The sequence below is a fragment of the Littorina saxatilis genome, linkage group LG1 (genome assembly GCF_037325665.1).
Source record: "Littorina saxatilis isolate snail1 linkage group LG1, US_GU_Lsax_2.0, whole genome shotgun sequence".
NCBI classification, from domain to species: domain Eukaryota; kingdom Metazoa; phylum Mollusca; class Gastropoda; order Littorinimorpha; family Littorinidae; genus Littorina; species Littorina saxatilis.
Window position 1 is genome coordinate 72079635 of NC_090245.1, and position 13857 is coordinate 72093491.

The 13857-nt window shown below is 39.7% G+C and overlaps 1 long non-coding RNA gene across 1 annotated transcript; it reads left to right on the forward strand.

Annotated features, from left to right (window-relative positions):
* Window positions 1-2641: 2641 nt before the first annotated feature.
* On the forward strand, window positions 2642-8127 carry LOC138977849 (uncharacterized). Its single transcript, XR_011459509.1, has 3 exons — window positions 2642-3142; window positions 4052-4170; window positions 5532-8127. It is a non-coding gene; the product is annotated as an uncharacterized lncRNA (long non-coding RNA).
* Window positions 8128-13857: the final 5730 nt, after the last annotated feature.

A 13857-nucleotide genomic window follows, 5' to 3' on the forward strand; every position in this document is an offset into this window, starting at 1 on the left:
ATTTGAGACAGACTGCATCATTCCAGACCATCCAGGTCTGGGGGAGCACAGAGGCCATGACAGCTTCCACAGCAGGTCCAGTTTCCAAGTGGCATCCTCCACCGACATGTCTCGCAGTTCGCTGTATTTAAATGACAAATCAGATGACACAGCTTTGTAGTATTGCACTGGAATATGACCTGCCTTTATGGTACTTACAGCAGTCACATCCGGGTTTCGCGGAACTGGTTTGAAAGATCTGGCTCCCGGAGTTGCTGCTGCAATAATTCCCATTCCATGAAAAGTTCCCCTACCATCCAAGGTTCTGATGTTATGATCCACATTATCTGCTACAAATTGAATGCAGTTATTTGGTGTCATGCCAGCTAGATCTGTGCATTGATTCACGGCAGCACACTGTTCAAAGATCTTGACCTCAGAATACGAAAGGCAGTACCCTAGCTTGTTCAAGTGATCAACTAAATACCTTGAACCAAACAGATGGTGAAGCTGGACAGCAAGCCCTATCTGAAGAGGTGCCATCACAATCCTTGGACATGTTGCTTGCACCAAAGCTTGTCCCAGCGATGCAATTTTCAGCTGTGGTTCCTTCTTCCTGTGCATAAGTGTCTGGAGAAAGCGCTTGACAGACTCGGGCAGATACTCAAGATTGTGTTCAAGGTTTCCGATTTCATCTCTTGTGGGATACTTGTCTTTGTTTGATTTCATCTCCCGGATGTCAGACATGATCAGTTTTGCAGCAGCTTCTACAATTCGCAGCTTCTCAGTCGTTGCATCCTCATCTTTCGGAGTTCTTGAAAATGAGTATAAAATGTCCGCTGCAGTAACACGGAAAGTTATGATGTTGGACTTGTTGTTGGTGCTGGTAATGATGATGGTTTTACCAAAATGCTGATCCAGCTTCCTTTTCATGTGTTTTTCAGAAAAGGTTCATCACAATATTGTCCCATCTTTTTGCAAAGGTCGCCTACAGTCACCTGTTCAGTTTCATTGTCCTCAAGATAGGAAATCACTCGGAGAAAGGCTTCTGTTCGAGTTGGATCTTCTGGTCGTCCTTTCGTCGTTTCTTTCGCCAGGGTATCGGGATGAGAGTTAAATGAAATTGGCACATTTTTCTTTGTTCTGAAATTTACATTACATTGATTATGATATACTGCATCAGCTGCATGCAGATCTGGTGCAAATTCAAGGCGACCTCGAACGATCTCTGCCCATTTGTCCCCTACACCTCGTTCTTGGCATGCTTGAAGAAGTTTAAGCTGAAAACTAAACGAACGTACAAAATACACATCTGGACATACTTTCTTTTCGTCATCTTCAAGAGCAGGCTGGCCACAAAACAAGCAGTCATGCGCAAAGTCAAATTTTTGCTGCTTCGAACGTAGGGTAGCCACATTCGCTGATTCCTCTGTTGTGCGTTTTCTATTATCACGGTTTATCGAGTTGGCGTTGCAGAACTCTTGCCTACACTCCTTATGTAGTCTCTGGCCTACTTGGAACGTCGGTGAAACATTACTTATTCCCCCCTCTGCTTCTTTCTCTCTGTAAACGTGTAGGGCTGGTTATTTGTCGGTAACTTACCCAACAACCAAAATCACTTACCCAATAACGGGCCTGAATCCTCGATAGCTCACAGGTTGATGAGTTAGACTTTGAGGGAACTACTTTAGCGATTGAAAAGTTCCGAACGCTCCAATGTACGAAATATACATCTCTAGACCAAACAATACAAACATACTGCATTTAAACTGGCAACTACAGGCTTGAACACATTAATCTCCATATAAAATCTATGAGTTTGGTCGTTTTCTAAATCCAAATCTAACGATCAGTGCAGAGAAACTCGCTTTAGATCTCTTATGAGTGCACGCAAACTCCCAAGGCAAGTAACTCTCGTACGACAAGAGTAGTTCCCCTTCCAAATGTTCTGAACTGAGTTGCTTGGACAAGAGTCTGCAATCCGACGGTTAGTTTTCGACAATATTTCATTTTATAAACAGATCACACGCAACCAAATGCACACATCGCATCAATTTAAAGAACATACAGCGGTTTCATACACTATTTTGCCCCAGAAAACGGAACTTCATACAGTTTTTAACGTTGGAACACGGGTGCAAAAGTTCGTCTGCTTGTCCCATTCGAAGAAAAAACATTTCCTAAGCGATACCAAAACATGAACAGAACACACACTATCTGCCTTTACCGGCACAGCAGAATAACAACATAACTGTGTACTTGATTTTTAGTTCAAAACAGGGAAACTGACAAGAAGTGTTAACAGAATTGATTGATTTTCCCTGAACTATACAACCGCGCATTATTCAATCGCCAGCGCAGGTAGACTGGTTGAGTGATTTGGATTCGATCAAACTTTCGCACAAAAACTCCTCTTTTCTTTGAATAACTGAAGAAAGGAGGAATAAAGAGGTTACATACCTCGTCTCAGTGATTATTAAAAATAATGGTCGAAGTTTGCGGATCATGAAAAATGCGAGCTTCAGCGAGCTTTTTCATGACCGCGAACTGAGACCATTATTTTTGATAATCACTGAGACTCGGCATGTAACCTCTACGTAACTGACTGGCCTTTTTAAGGCCTTTTACCCCCTTTTCAGTCTGGTGCACAGCTTGTTGTCCGTTCTGTAGTGGAATGCATGAATGGAGACTATCAAGCTAGTTGGGAACTAAATCCAAAGTTCGAAACTATCGCTCTAGTGCGCAATGCATGGCACGATATTTTCAAATGTTCCGACCTAAGTTGGTGACTAACTTGCCTAAATTTGGTCCTCCTCCGAGGAGGACCAAATTCCTTAGTTTCGAACTATTGCAAAAACACAAATGGCGGCTGCCATGACAGTCTTTGATTTTGCTGTACAAAAAAATCAAATATTCGGCAGTCCGACGCATGAACCAAAGAATGATGTCGACAAAGAAGTTGAAACATTGATTGCGCTTTGGAGGGGGTTCAAATACAAGTCGTGAAGTGACCGGCACAGCTGATTTGGGACACGATCTACCTTGAGTCGGGAGATTTGCTATGAACATTGACTAAATTTTCACTTTTTACATCAGCGACTGTACAAATTTGGCTTGTACATCTTCCTGTCGCTGATTTTAATCGGTTTGGATCATCCAACAGGTAAGAGCAAGATTCATCCGTTGTGTGCGTGTAGTTTGTGTGTCCCACGGTGTGTGTGTTCGTTTGTGCGCCTCGGTGTGTGAGTGTGTGTCAGATTATATTGCAATAATACATTTGTTAGAAAGTGAGAGCAAGGGTAGATCTAGATCTTTGGGCCAGGCAGTACTGTCTGAGTGTCTCCGAAACCGTGTTCAGTGTCATAGGAAAATAGGCCTACGAGCCATTGTGTAGTGGTGACGATGAAAGATACAGTTGTTGTTTTTCTGACAGTGACATTGACAATGAACGATCGTCAATGCATCAATGATTATGCACAGCAGCATCGGTTTCTTCGGAACTGTGCACTGTTGACTGAATTTCCCACGGTGGAGCAATGAACAGTAGACACTAAAACAAAGCTAATCTAATGCATTGAAGCATCGCTGTAGATCTATCTCATTCAACTAACAATATAATGCAGTGAATGGCAAATCTATCTCTGAATGAACTGTTGTGTATCCTTATTTGCTGTAAATGTCCTGGCTCACACTGCACTCCCAACATTAGAAGTATGTTTTCTAAGCTGAATGCATGTATAATTTGATATAGTAAGTGGTAAAGCCAAGAGTAACACTAACTGGCCCAAAACAATTTTTGTGTGTATACAAATGAAGAAAGAAACTGACTTCACTTGAATCACTGCCACTGAAAGTGTGTCTATTGTGTATTTTTAGAAGGGTTATTCAACAATGACTTATTTTTCTGTTTAAATACTTGATATTTACTCTGCATGAACAGAGTCAGAGGTAAATGCTGCTGTATAAACTATGATTGTGAAAGAGGGGATAAAAGAATCAATGAGCGAGTGGTTTAATTATAATACAGTTATTATTTATTGTTAATTAATTATTTTATGGTGTGTTTTTTCAGGCCTCCTAAGAAACCAGAGATGATGTGTGATGAAGTGTTCATACAGCTCTTGCATTCAGATGGATTCTGGAGAGGATTCAGACTGAGTGGACATGCTGCTTTACAGACTACCATGAAGAGTAAGTCACACATTTCTGTACCACTACCAAGTACCTGCTTGTGCCTATTAAATTGTTATTGTAAAATTGATTTATGATATGTAAATTGGCACTGGTGATAGTAGTTTGAAGCTGTGTAGATGTTTTTGGCAGACTTTTGTACGTTGTGTTGTAAAGAGATCTGCGTTTCACATTAGATGCACTTACAATCTAGATAGATACATTCAGCTATGTCAACACTTGTTACATCTGAATCTGAGAGTAGTGGCAGGAGATGCAAGTTTATTGACACAAAAACATTACGGCTTTGTATAAAATAAATTCTTACATCTGTATGTATCCTTGCATAGTACAATTTGTATTATTTATACAAAATGGTACATGTATAAAGCTTGGTTTTAGTTCTCTTTCTCTTCTCAAATCCTTTGCCACTATTCTTGAAGTAAATTACACAGTGTGAATGAACTAATGCAGCACAGGAAAGTAAAACAAAATTGCAAGATAAAATGAAATCATTACTAATTACTAATTAATACTGGAATTATTTTAAACTTAAAGGCACATACAGTTATTCTTCCCTTGGCTCACCATCCTAGATCTTGCCAGGCTTTTACATGGAATAAGAATGAATCTGTTCACTCGGATACTTCTACATTCAACACCCTGGCTTCTTCCTGCTCAGAGTTAGATTTTGTTGTGGAAACCACTCTCAGATTAACAAAAATGTTACTTCTTTACTTCTGCGAGTGACTTTTGAGAAATTCGTTCATAAACAAAATTCAACTATGCACATGAAGCAGTCACTGACTGTCAGGGTGTCAATATTTTGTGTGTCTGGGTGAAGTTATGTTCCTATCCCATGTACAACTGGCCAGATCTGAAATGGCCAAAATCAATGGGATCAACACACATCCCCAGAATCTTCATCACTGGAAAATGTGGTGGGTTAAATGTATTTTAATAAAAAGGCTGACAGGCGAGTGCTTTGGATCCTGAAAGTTCTGTTTTGGACTGAAATCGAGACACATTTCCCAATGAAACTCAAACTGTATAGTGTTGATGCTGAAGAGCGAAAGTGTGTGGGTTGAGGGCACACTTGTTTTTGACTAAAATCGAGAAACATTTCTGCCGAGCACAAAGTTCATACACGCACAGATTTTTTTAATAGTTTAGATTACAATATCACACACACCATCCCCGATCCCAATGGTCATGTGAAGAGCAAGTGCTTCCTCACCCCCACCCCCCCCCCCCCCCCACACACACACACTGCTCAACACGTACACACCTTCTCCCCCCAACACACACCCTCCCCTCGCTAACCAAAACCCATCCCCGTGAATACTGAAGGTGCTCAGTTATATGTTTTCTTTATTTTTCAGGAAGGACCGCTACATTAAGGGAAGGCTGTTTGCACCTTGGTTCCTGGGTTCGCTGGGGACGATGATCAAATTCAGAGTACCATCACAATTCTGTGCTTTTCCATCTGATTCGGCTGAGAATGCTTGCAGAGGTTTCTACACTACCCGTCATATAAAGTAGGCAGATGCGTTTGAGGGCAGATCTTACTGATGAGGCTGTTGATTGAAAAACCAAGTATATGACTGAAAAGGCCATTAATTTCCCTACTTTATTCAGAAACAAAATTGGGTTTTCATGACGTAGTGTCTATGCAGTGAAACCTGCAACACAGACACCCCCCCCCCCCCCCCCCCTCCCACAAATCAAATTCACAAAATCAAGCTTCCCGTGTTAAAATCAACAACACAAATCAGAACAACTAAACCGAAACATGTTTTGCATGTCATTAGACAGAACAATCAAATCTTTATCCAATACAGTCCGTTTTGTTCACATATATCTTGTCTAACATGAACGCTATGGCATGCTGAGCGTGTAGTTGTCAATCCTCTCAGTTTTTGAAGTCGTTTTAGCGGGTAATGAGACCAAAAATGGTACATTTCAGAACTCCTTAACGCATTGTCTTAAAACTGTCAGTGATTTGTGCTAACACACGTCGTTAAGTACAAAAATGAGAGCAACAAATGGTACATTTCAGTAACTCCTCAACGCATTGTCTTAAAACTTGTCAGTGATTTGGGCTAACACATGTCGTTAAGTACACACGGAATCTCAAGTCATGTGAGATATTAGTTCTGCTGTTGCGCGACATGCCAGAACGAATTTTAAAAATAAAAATGTACCCTGTCCAATGAACTGAATTTGTAAAAAAAAATTAGCATGCATTAAGAAAAATGAAAGCTTCAATTTACCTTTAATTTCATACATTTTCAACTATGACTGTTCACAGCGCACTTGTACGCACACACACATTCTTGGAAAATGCTCTTTCAAGAGCCATGATCAGTTAAGCGTGTCAGCCGTGAGCTTTTCTAGGCGTAGGCCTACATTTGCGCTCAGCGCTCTGAATGAGGCAAAATATTAATGTTCGCGTTGAAATCCTCATACCGCCAATGTCTGATAAAATATGTACATGAAATTTAACTGTGTGGCGCATCTGTTATTGTTCTTGAAGATAACAACAAATTAATTGTTTTTCAATGAGTCAGCGAAGACCTACCATCAATTTAAGAAATCTTTCTGGCATGTCAATTAACAGCAGACAAATGTCTCAAATGACTTTAAAATCCGTATGAACTTTCCCACATCTGTTACTACTGTTAGCACAAATCACCGCAACGTTGAAGGCAATGCGTTGAGGAGTTACGAAAACGTACCGGTTTTTGTCTCATTACCCACTAAAACTGCCTTTTACAGCTTCTCAGAGGAATGACACCTACACAAATCAACATGCCTTAATGTCAGTGTTAGACCAGATATGTGAACAAAACTGACTGATTTGGATGCAGATTTGATTGTTTTTTCTATTGACGTGCAGAAGATGTTTTGTTTTGGCAGTTCTGATTTTTTGTCAATTTTAACGCGGGAACATTGATTTTGCGAATTTTATTTTGCAGGGTGTCTGTGTTGTATGTTCCACTGTATAAACACTATGTCATATAAACCCAATCTGCTTTCTGAATAGGTTTGGGGAATGAATGGCTTTTTTCAGTCATATACAGGATAAACCAAAAAAATGTAACACTAAAACAATGCTAATAACTTCTACATCTGTTGACCGAATCACTTTATTTTTAAGGTACATAAACCGCAGCCAGTGCATGACCCTTCCACAAAGTGGACATTTTGTAGATCAAATGTAACTGGTCAAATGGTTTGACTTTTGTGCTCTATTTAAAAAAATAAATTCCAAATTCGGCGGACGATTCACTAAAACGAAGTTTGACCATGAACGGTATCAATACTTACTTAATTTAAACCCTCCAGACTTTTAGCTTTTATATTATCTGAATGTCTGAGTATACACCCCCTAGATCATCGGTGACCTGAAGAAAGCAGTTATATACTCATAGACAGACGCGTGTGAAGCATGTTTAAATGTGGAGTACGCTCATTTAAAAAAAAAATACACCAAGTTTGTTTGAGAATACTCCAAGTCCAAAACAGGGATTCCCAGGTCTGAATGTTGATTAAGGTATACTTTTGTGATTCGAATTGCCCCGAATGTTACAATCTTGAGCGCTTAGATCGGGCAAGTTTGGCTACCGCTCAATTTTAAAACCCGAACCGTTGAGTCGATCCCCAAAATTGGGAACTTAATTTAAAATTGCACAAAAGTCAGCCTATTTGATCTTCAAAATTGTCACTTTGTAGAAGGGTCATGCATAGGCTGAAGTTTATGTCCACAAATGTAGGTTATTAACTTGTTGTGGGTTGCATTGTTTTTGGGTCAACCTGTATTTGGTTTTTTTAATAAACGGCCTCATCATAAAGATTTGCCCTCAAACGGATCTGCCTACTTTTTATGACGAGTATTATAGTTGGCTCAGTGGCTAAAGAAACATTCTACAGGATGAATAAACAAACAAACAAATCTCATGATTCTCTGTGTTTTAATGTGTGTGTGTGTGTGTGTGTTTTGGGGAGTTTGTTTTGGTTTTTAGTGAGAGGATGGCTGGTGGTTTGGATGGGGTGAAAACCTGAGTGACACTGATTGTGGATAATTAAATTGTTGTTGCTGCTGTCAGTTTCAAGGCACCGTTCTTCTTGCAAACGCCAAGTTTGGCTTACTATTTTATATCTGCATGGGCTCTTACATGAGGTTAGGCCATCTATACACTTTGATACATACCAAACATTTACATTCTGACTGGGTCATGTGCAAAGTTGGAATGTTTGAATGAATACATTTTGCGGATTGATGCCAGTAGAAGTTAAACAAATTAATTGATCAAACATTCCAACACTTCAAAGTAAACACACGTGTTTTTGACAGCTGGTATATGTTAAAGTGGAGGGATGGTTTTATTCCACGTGAAGCCTGCATGCCACATCTGAGACGTTGAGCGAAATCGTTTACACAAAATATGCAATCATTGTTTATCATCATTTAAATTAAAACGTTCATACACAATGACACAACAAATGTTGTCGGAAACTCAAAAGAACACATGAAAGAATAAAAGATGATCAATGCAGCAAAACGCGCCACTTGTACAGAGTGGGTTACAATTTCATTCTTTGTTTAATTTAGCCTTCACTGATTTCCCTTATCATATCTTATATTTTAACATCGTTCTGTTCTTGTCAGCTTGAAATGTTTGCAGTTTTTACTCACGAAACAGGTTAGTCTTCTGAAGTCAGTGCAACATCAAAGCTAAAATTTCACACATGAGATGCATTTTGATGATCAGCTCTACCATACCGAAGCAATGCAGATTAATTTTCAAATGATGTTCAAGCAACAGCTAGCTTCCTTATAGACAGAGTGTCTAAGTTACAAAATATAGTCATCTCAGTATCCAACTTCATTACCTCTGTTTCTTTGCTTGCTTAGAAGAACTTCTCAGAGTGTTTGCGGCATTCATCAAACAAGATCATACACATTAAAATATTGTCACTTCCTACTCATTGAATAATGTATTCATTGTATCTAATTATTCATGTTAAAGACCAGCACAAAATTGCAATCATTTAAATATGTCACTGACATAAAGTATTCTACCCGATCTGGAAAAAAGGAAGAAAATCATAAGTGCATGATTCAAATCACTGATGATGTCTTGTAATTCGGTAGTGTTTCCAGTTAATCTTTTCTCTTTACATCTCACAATTCTTTTACTAGTTTATTTTGTAAGTAGAACACCAGGCCAAAACATTGTTGGCTCCTTTTGTATGACATCACACATTTTCAAGGATTTGCTTGCTAACTTGCTTGTTTCTTAATTTGTTTAATGATCGCTCCAAATTACATTCCTTCCTTTATCTGGCACTCTTGTTCTCAACTTTGTCCCTCCCTCTTAGCGGTTTAGAGAGAGAGGGAGAGAGTGAGTGTGTGTGTGTGTGTGTGTGTGTGTGTGTGTGTTAGTATGTGCGTATGCCTGTGTGTGTGAGAGAGAGAGAGAGATAGAGACTGAGAGAAAGAAAGAGAGAGTTGATCTATTGTCTTGATTCCCTCATTCAATTTTCTTTTGTTGTATAGTGTAGAACTTAGACAGCTTCGTGACATACCTGTGGTGCGGTTTTATGGTCGTTTAACTCTCCATCGGTGAACCATGCAATTATTTCTCTTCAACGATTACTCGGTCTCTACTGACAACTCTAAACTCCACAAAACACGACTTTTTTCAGTTCAGAAATGTCAGTTTCGCTCCCATAAATTGAAACACAAACTTAAATACATCCATACATCATTGTCTGTTACAAAGTTCCAGCTTTGCTTTAAAATGCACAATCAGTATGAGGGACACGGACTTTTTCCCAGTACATACCGACTGAGCCATCACTCAAATCTTCGACGACACTGACTCAGCCTATATGCTGCGTACATCTCCCCGGTCGGGCAGTTTTAGCTCTAGTAATGTGCGGAAGAACTGAGAGAAACATAAATGCGTTCTGCCTATGTTTGTCTTGTTTGCTCGCCAAAATAATATTGCATCGATCAACCACTCAAGTTCGCACTGTTACCATGCTCCCAATCCCATGCTGGTTTGTTTACCACTTTCGAAGGTGAAGAGTTCACCGCGCCTGCGCAGTGACGGGGATTCCCCGTGACGTCACTTGAAAGTTATGACCTACTCTTTTTGTTGGTAACTAAGTAGTCTCGACCAAGTTCGCTCTCATGCATTGCAGACTGACTAAATCTTTAGTTACGAACTGCGTAGTTCGAACCTACCTTTAGTTGCTAACTATAATAGTCTCCATTCATGCATTCCACTACAGGATTGGCTTATTACAGATGACGCATGTTGGCTCAGGTTCATCTGAAAAATGCGGAAATTTACTATTAAAGCGGGATCATCTACTCGTACTCCCCTTCTAAACAAAAGCATCTAGATCTGTGCTGAGAACAACAACGATGACAACGATAAACAAGTCGCGTAAGGCGAAATTACTACATTTAGTCAAGCTGTGGAACTCACAGAATGAAACTGAACGCACTGCATTTTTTCCCAATGACCGTAGTCCGCCGCTCGTGCAAAACGCAGTGAAACTGACGAGACTGTTTAGCGCGGAAGTGGTTTCGCTGTGCTGCATAGCACGCTTTTCTGTACCTCTCTTCGTTTTAACTTTCTGAGCGTGTTTGTAATCCAAACATTTCATATCTATATGTTTTTGGAATCAGGAACCGACAAGGAATAAGATGAAATTGTTTTTAAATCGATTTCGGAAATTTAATTTTGATCATAATTTTTTTTTTAATTTTGAGAATGAGAGCTTGTTTTTAATCCAAATATAACATATTTATATGTTTTTGGAATCAGAAAATAATGAAAAATAAGACGAACGTAAATTTGGATCGTTTTATATTTAAAAAAAGAATTATTACAATTTTCAGATTTTTAATTACAAAAGTCATTGATCAATTTGTAAGCCACCAAGCTGAAATGCAATACCGAAGTCCGGCCTTTGTCGAAGATTGCTTGGCCAAAATGTCAATCAATTTGATTTAAAAATGAGGGTGTGACAGTGCCGCCTCAACTTTTAAAAAAAGCCGGATATGACGTCATCAAAGACATTTATCGAAAAAATGAAAAACAGTTCCGGGGATATCATACCCAGAAACTCTCATGTCAAATTTCATAAAGATCGGTCCAGCAGTTTACTCTGAATCGCTCTACACACACACACACGCTCACACACACACACACACACACACACATACACCACGACCCTCGTCTCGATTCCCCCTCTATGTAAAAAAACAAACTCACATGGACAGAGAGGGACAGGTGCACATATACTGAACACACAGACACACACCAACTAACACTCACGCGCGCGCACGCGTCACACACACTAAGTTCGACATGAGTCACAAATGGAATGATTCTCTGAATAGGTTGCCGGTGGATCTGACTCCGTTAGCCAACCATACATTTTGACTCGTTTTTCACAGAAATTGAGTGAAATTACTCATAAAATGACACATAGCTTGCCTGCAACGTACTTTTATAACACGCTAGACAGAACACAACTCATAGCAATGCAATTTTATATCATAAAGAGACTGTAACACAGGATTTTCACTCACCGAGATCTGCAGCGTCCGCACGTGCACTGGGTGCCGCCATTGTGTGTTATCAGCTCCGCCATTGTGTGTTATCAGCTCGCCGCAGAAAATGTGTGGCGGGCAGCAAAGCGTAACGTACGGCAGGCGGAATATGCCAAAAGTCAGCAAACTTTCAAAAACAGTAAACTTTAAATCGATTTTTTTCTACCTCGCGTACCATCCTTTTTTCTCCTTTTTACATTTAGTCAAGTTTTGACTAAATGTTTTAACATAGAGGGGGAATCGAAACGAGGGTCGTGGTGTATGTGTGTGTGTGTGTGTGTGTGCGTGCGTGCGTGCGTGTAGAGCGATTCAGACCAAACTACTGGACCGATCTTTATGAAATTTTACATGAGAGTTTCTGGGATTGATATCCCCGAACGTTTTTTCTTTTTTTCGATAAATGTCTTTGATGACGTCATATCCGGCTTTTCGTGAAAGTTGAGGCGGCACTGTCACGCTCTCATTTTTCAACCAAATTGGTTGAAATTTTGGTCAAGTAGTCTTCGACGAAGCCCGGACTTTGGTATTGCATTTCAGCGTGGTGGCTTAAAAATTAATTGATGACTTTGGTCATTAAAAATCTGAAAATTGTAAATAAAAAAAATGTATAAAACGATCCAAATTTACGTTTATCTTATTTTCCATCATTTTCTGGTTCCAAAAACATATAAATATGTTATATTTGGATTAAAAACAAGCTCTGAAAAGTAAAAATATAAAAATTATTATCAAAATTAAATTTTCTAAATCAATTTAAAAACACTTTCATCTTATTTCTTGTCGGTTCCTGATTCCAAGAACATATAGATATGATATGTTTGGATTAAAAACACGCTCAGAAAGTTAAAACGAAGAGAGGTACAGAAAAGCGTGCTATCCTTCTCAGCGCAACTACTAAACCGCTCTTCTTGTCAATTTCACTGCCTTTGCCATGAGCATGAGCGGTGGACTGACAATGCTACGAGTACATACGGTCTTGCTGAAAAATTGCATTGCGTTCAGTTTCATTCTGTGAGTTCGACAGCTACTTGACTAAATGTTGTATTTTCGCCTTTACGCGACTTGTTACATATTGTGTTTGTGCCGTTCATCCGTACATAATGCAATTGGATTTGTGACTTTTGCTTTTTTGTCTAACTAGAAACAGTACTTTCTGTGCCTAAAAGGGAGAGCACGCTCTAAGCAAGACTGTAGCGACCTCCAATCATTCCCTGGAAAGGGTTTGTGCCAGAGAGTGTGTCTTGTTTACCGACTACACTGACACCTTCCTCACCGCCAGTGGCGCCCCCCGCAAGGCCCTGTACCGGGACGCCCTTCACCCAAGTCGGCAAGGTACATACGCCTGGCATGCAATCTCAAGTTTGCCGATGTAAAGATTGTGGACAAAGAACAAGATCAACGAGGCCGAGAGAGAAAGGTGACAGAGGGGTCAATCTCACATCGTTACACCGGCCAGCCTGCTGCAACTTCGCAAAAACGCTACTTGAGTTTAAATATGAGTAGCTCTCATACTACATGGCCAATCGTCGCGATATAACCTTCGTGGTTGAAAACGACGTTAAACACCAAATAAAGAAAGAAAGAAAGATACATGGCCAACAAAACAGGGTCTCCGTGTTGGGCACCTGAACATTTCACCATGCTATAAATAAAATCAATGATATTTCTACAATGCTGTTAAATACTGGAACAATTTTTTACAATTTTGCGATCACAGAATCAAGATTAACACCTCAGATCTCGGATTCTGATGTTGTTTATATTCCAGGTTACAGTACGTTACGCAGAGACCCTCAGCAAAGTAGAGAAACTTGTATACTTTTGTACATAAGTGAATCAATTAGTTATACACGAATAATACACCTTGAGAACTTCGTGGAATCTGTGTGGATTGAAGTTAAGTTGAGAGGAGCACTTCCACTCCTCATAGGATTTTGTTATAGAAATCCCGCAGAGCGAGCAAACTGGTCAGATGACTTTACACAGATGTTAGATGCAGTTCTGCTCGAGTCAGAGGAAACAATTCTGTTGGGAGACTTTAATGTTGATTTGCTTAAACAAAACAAGCAGTG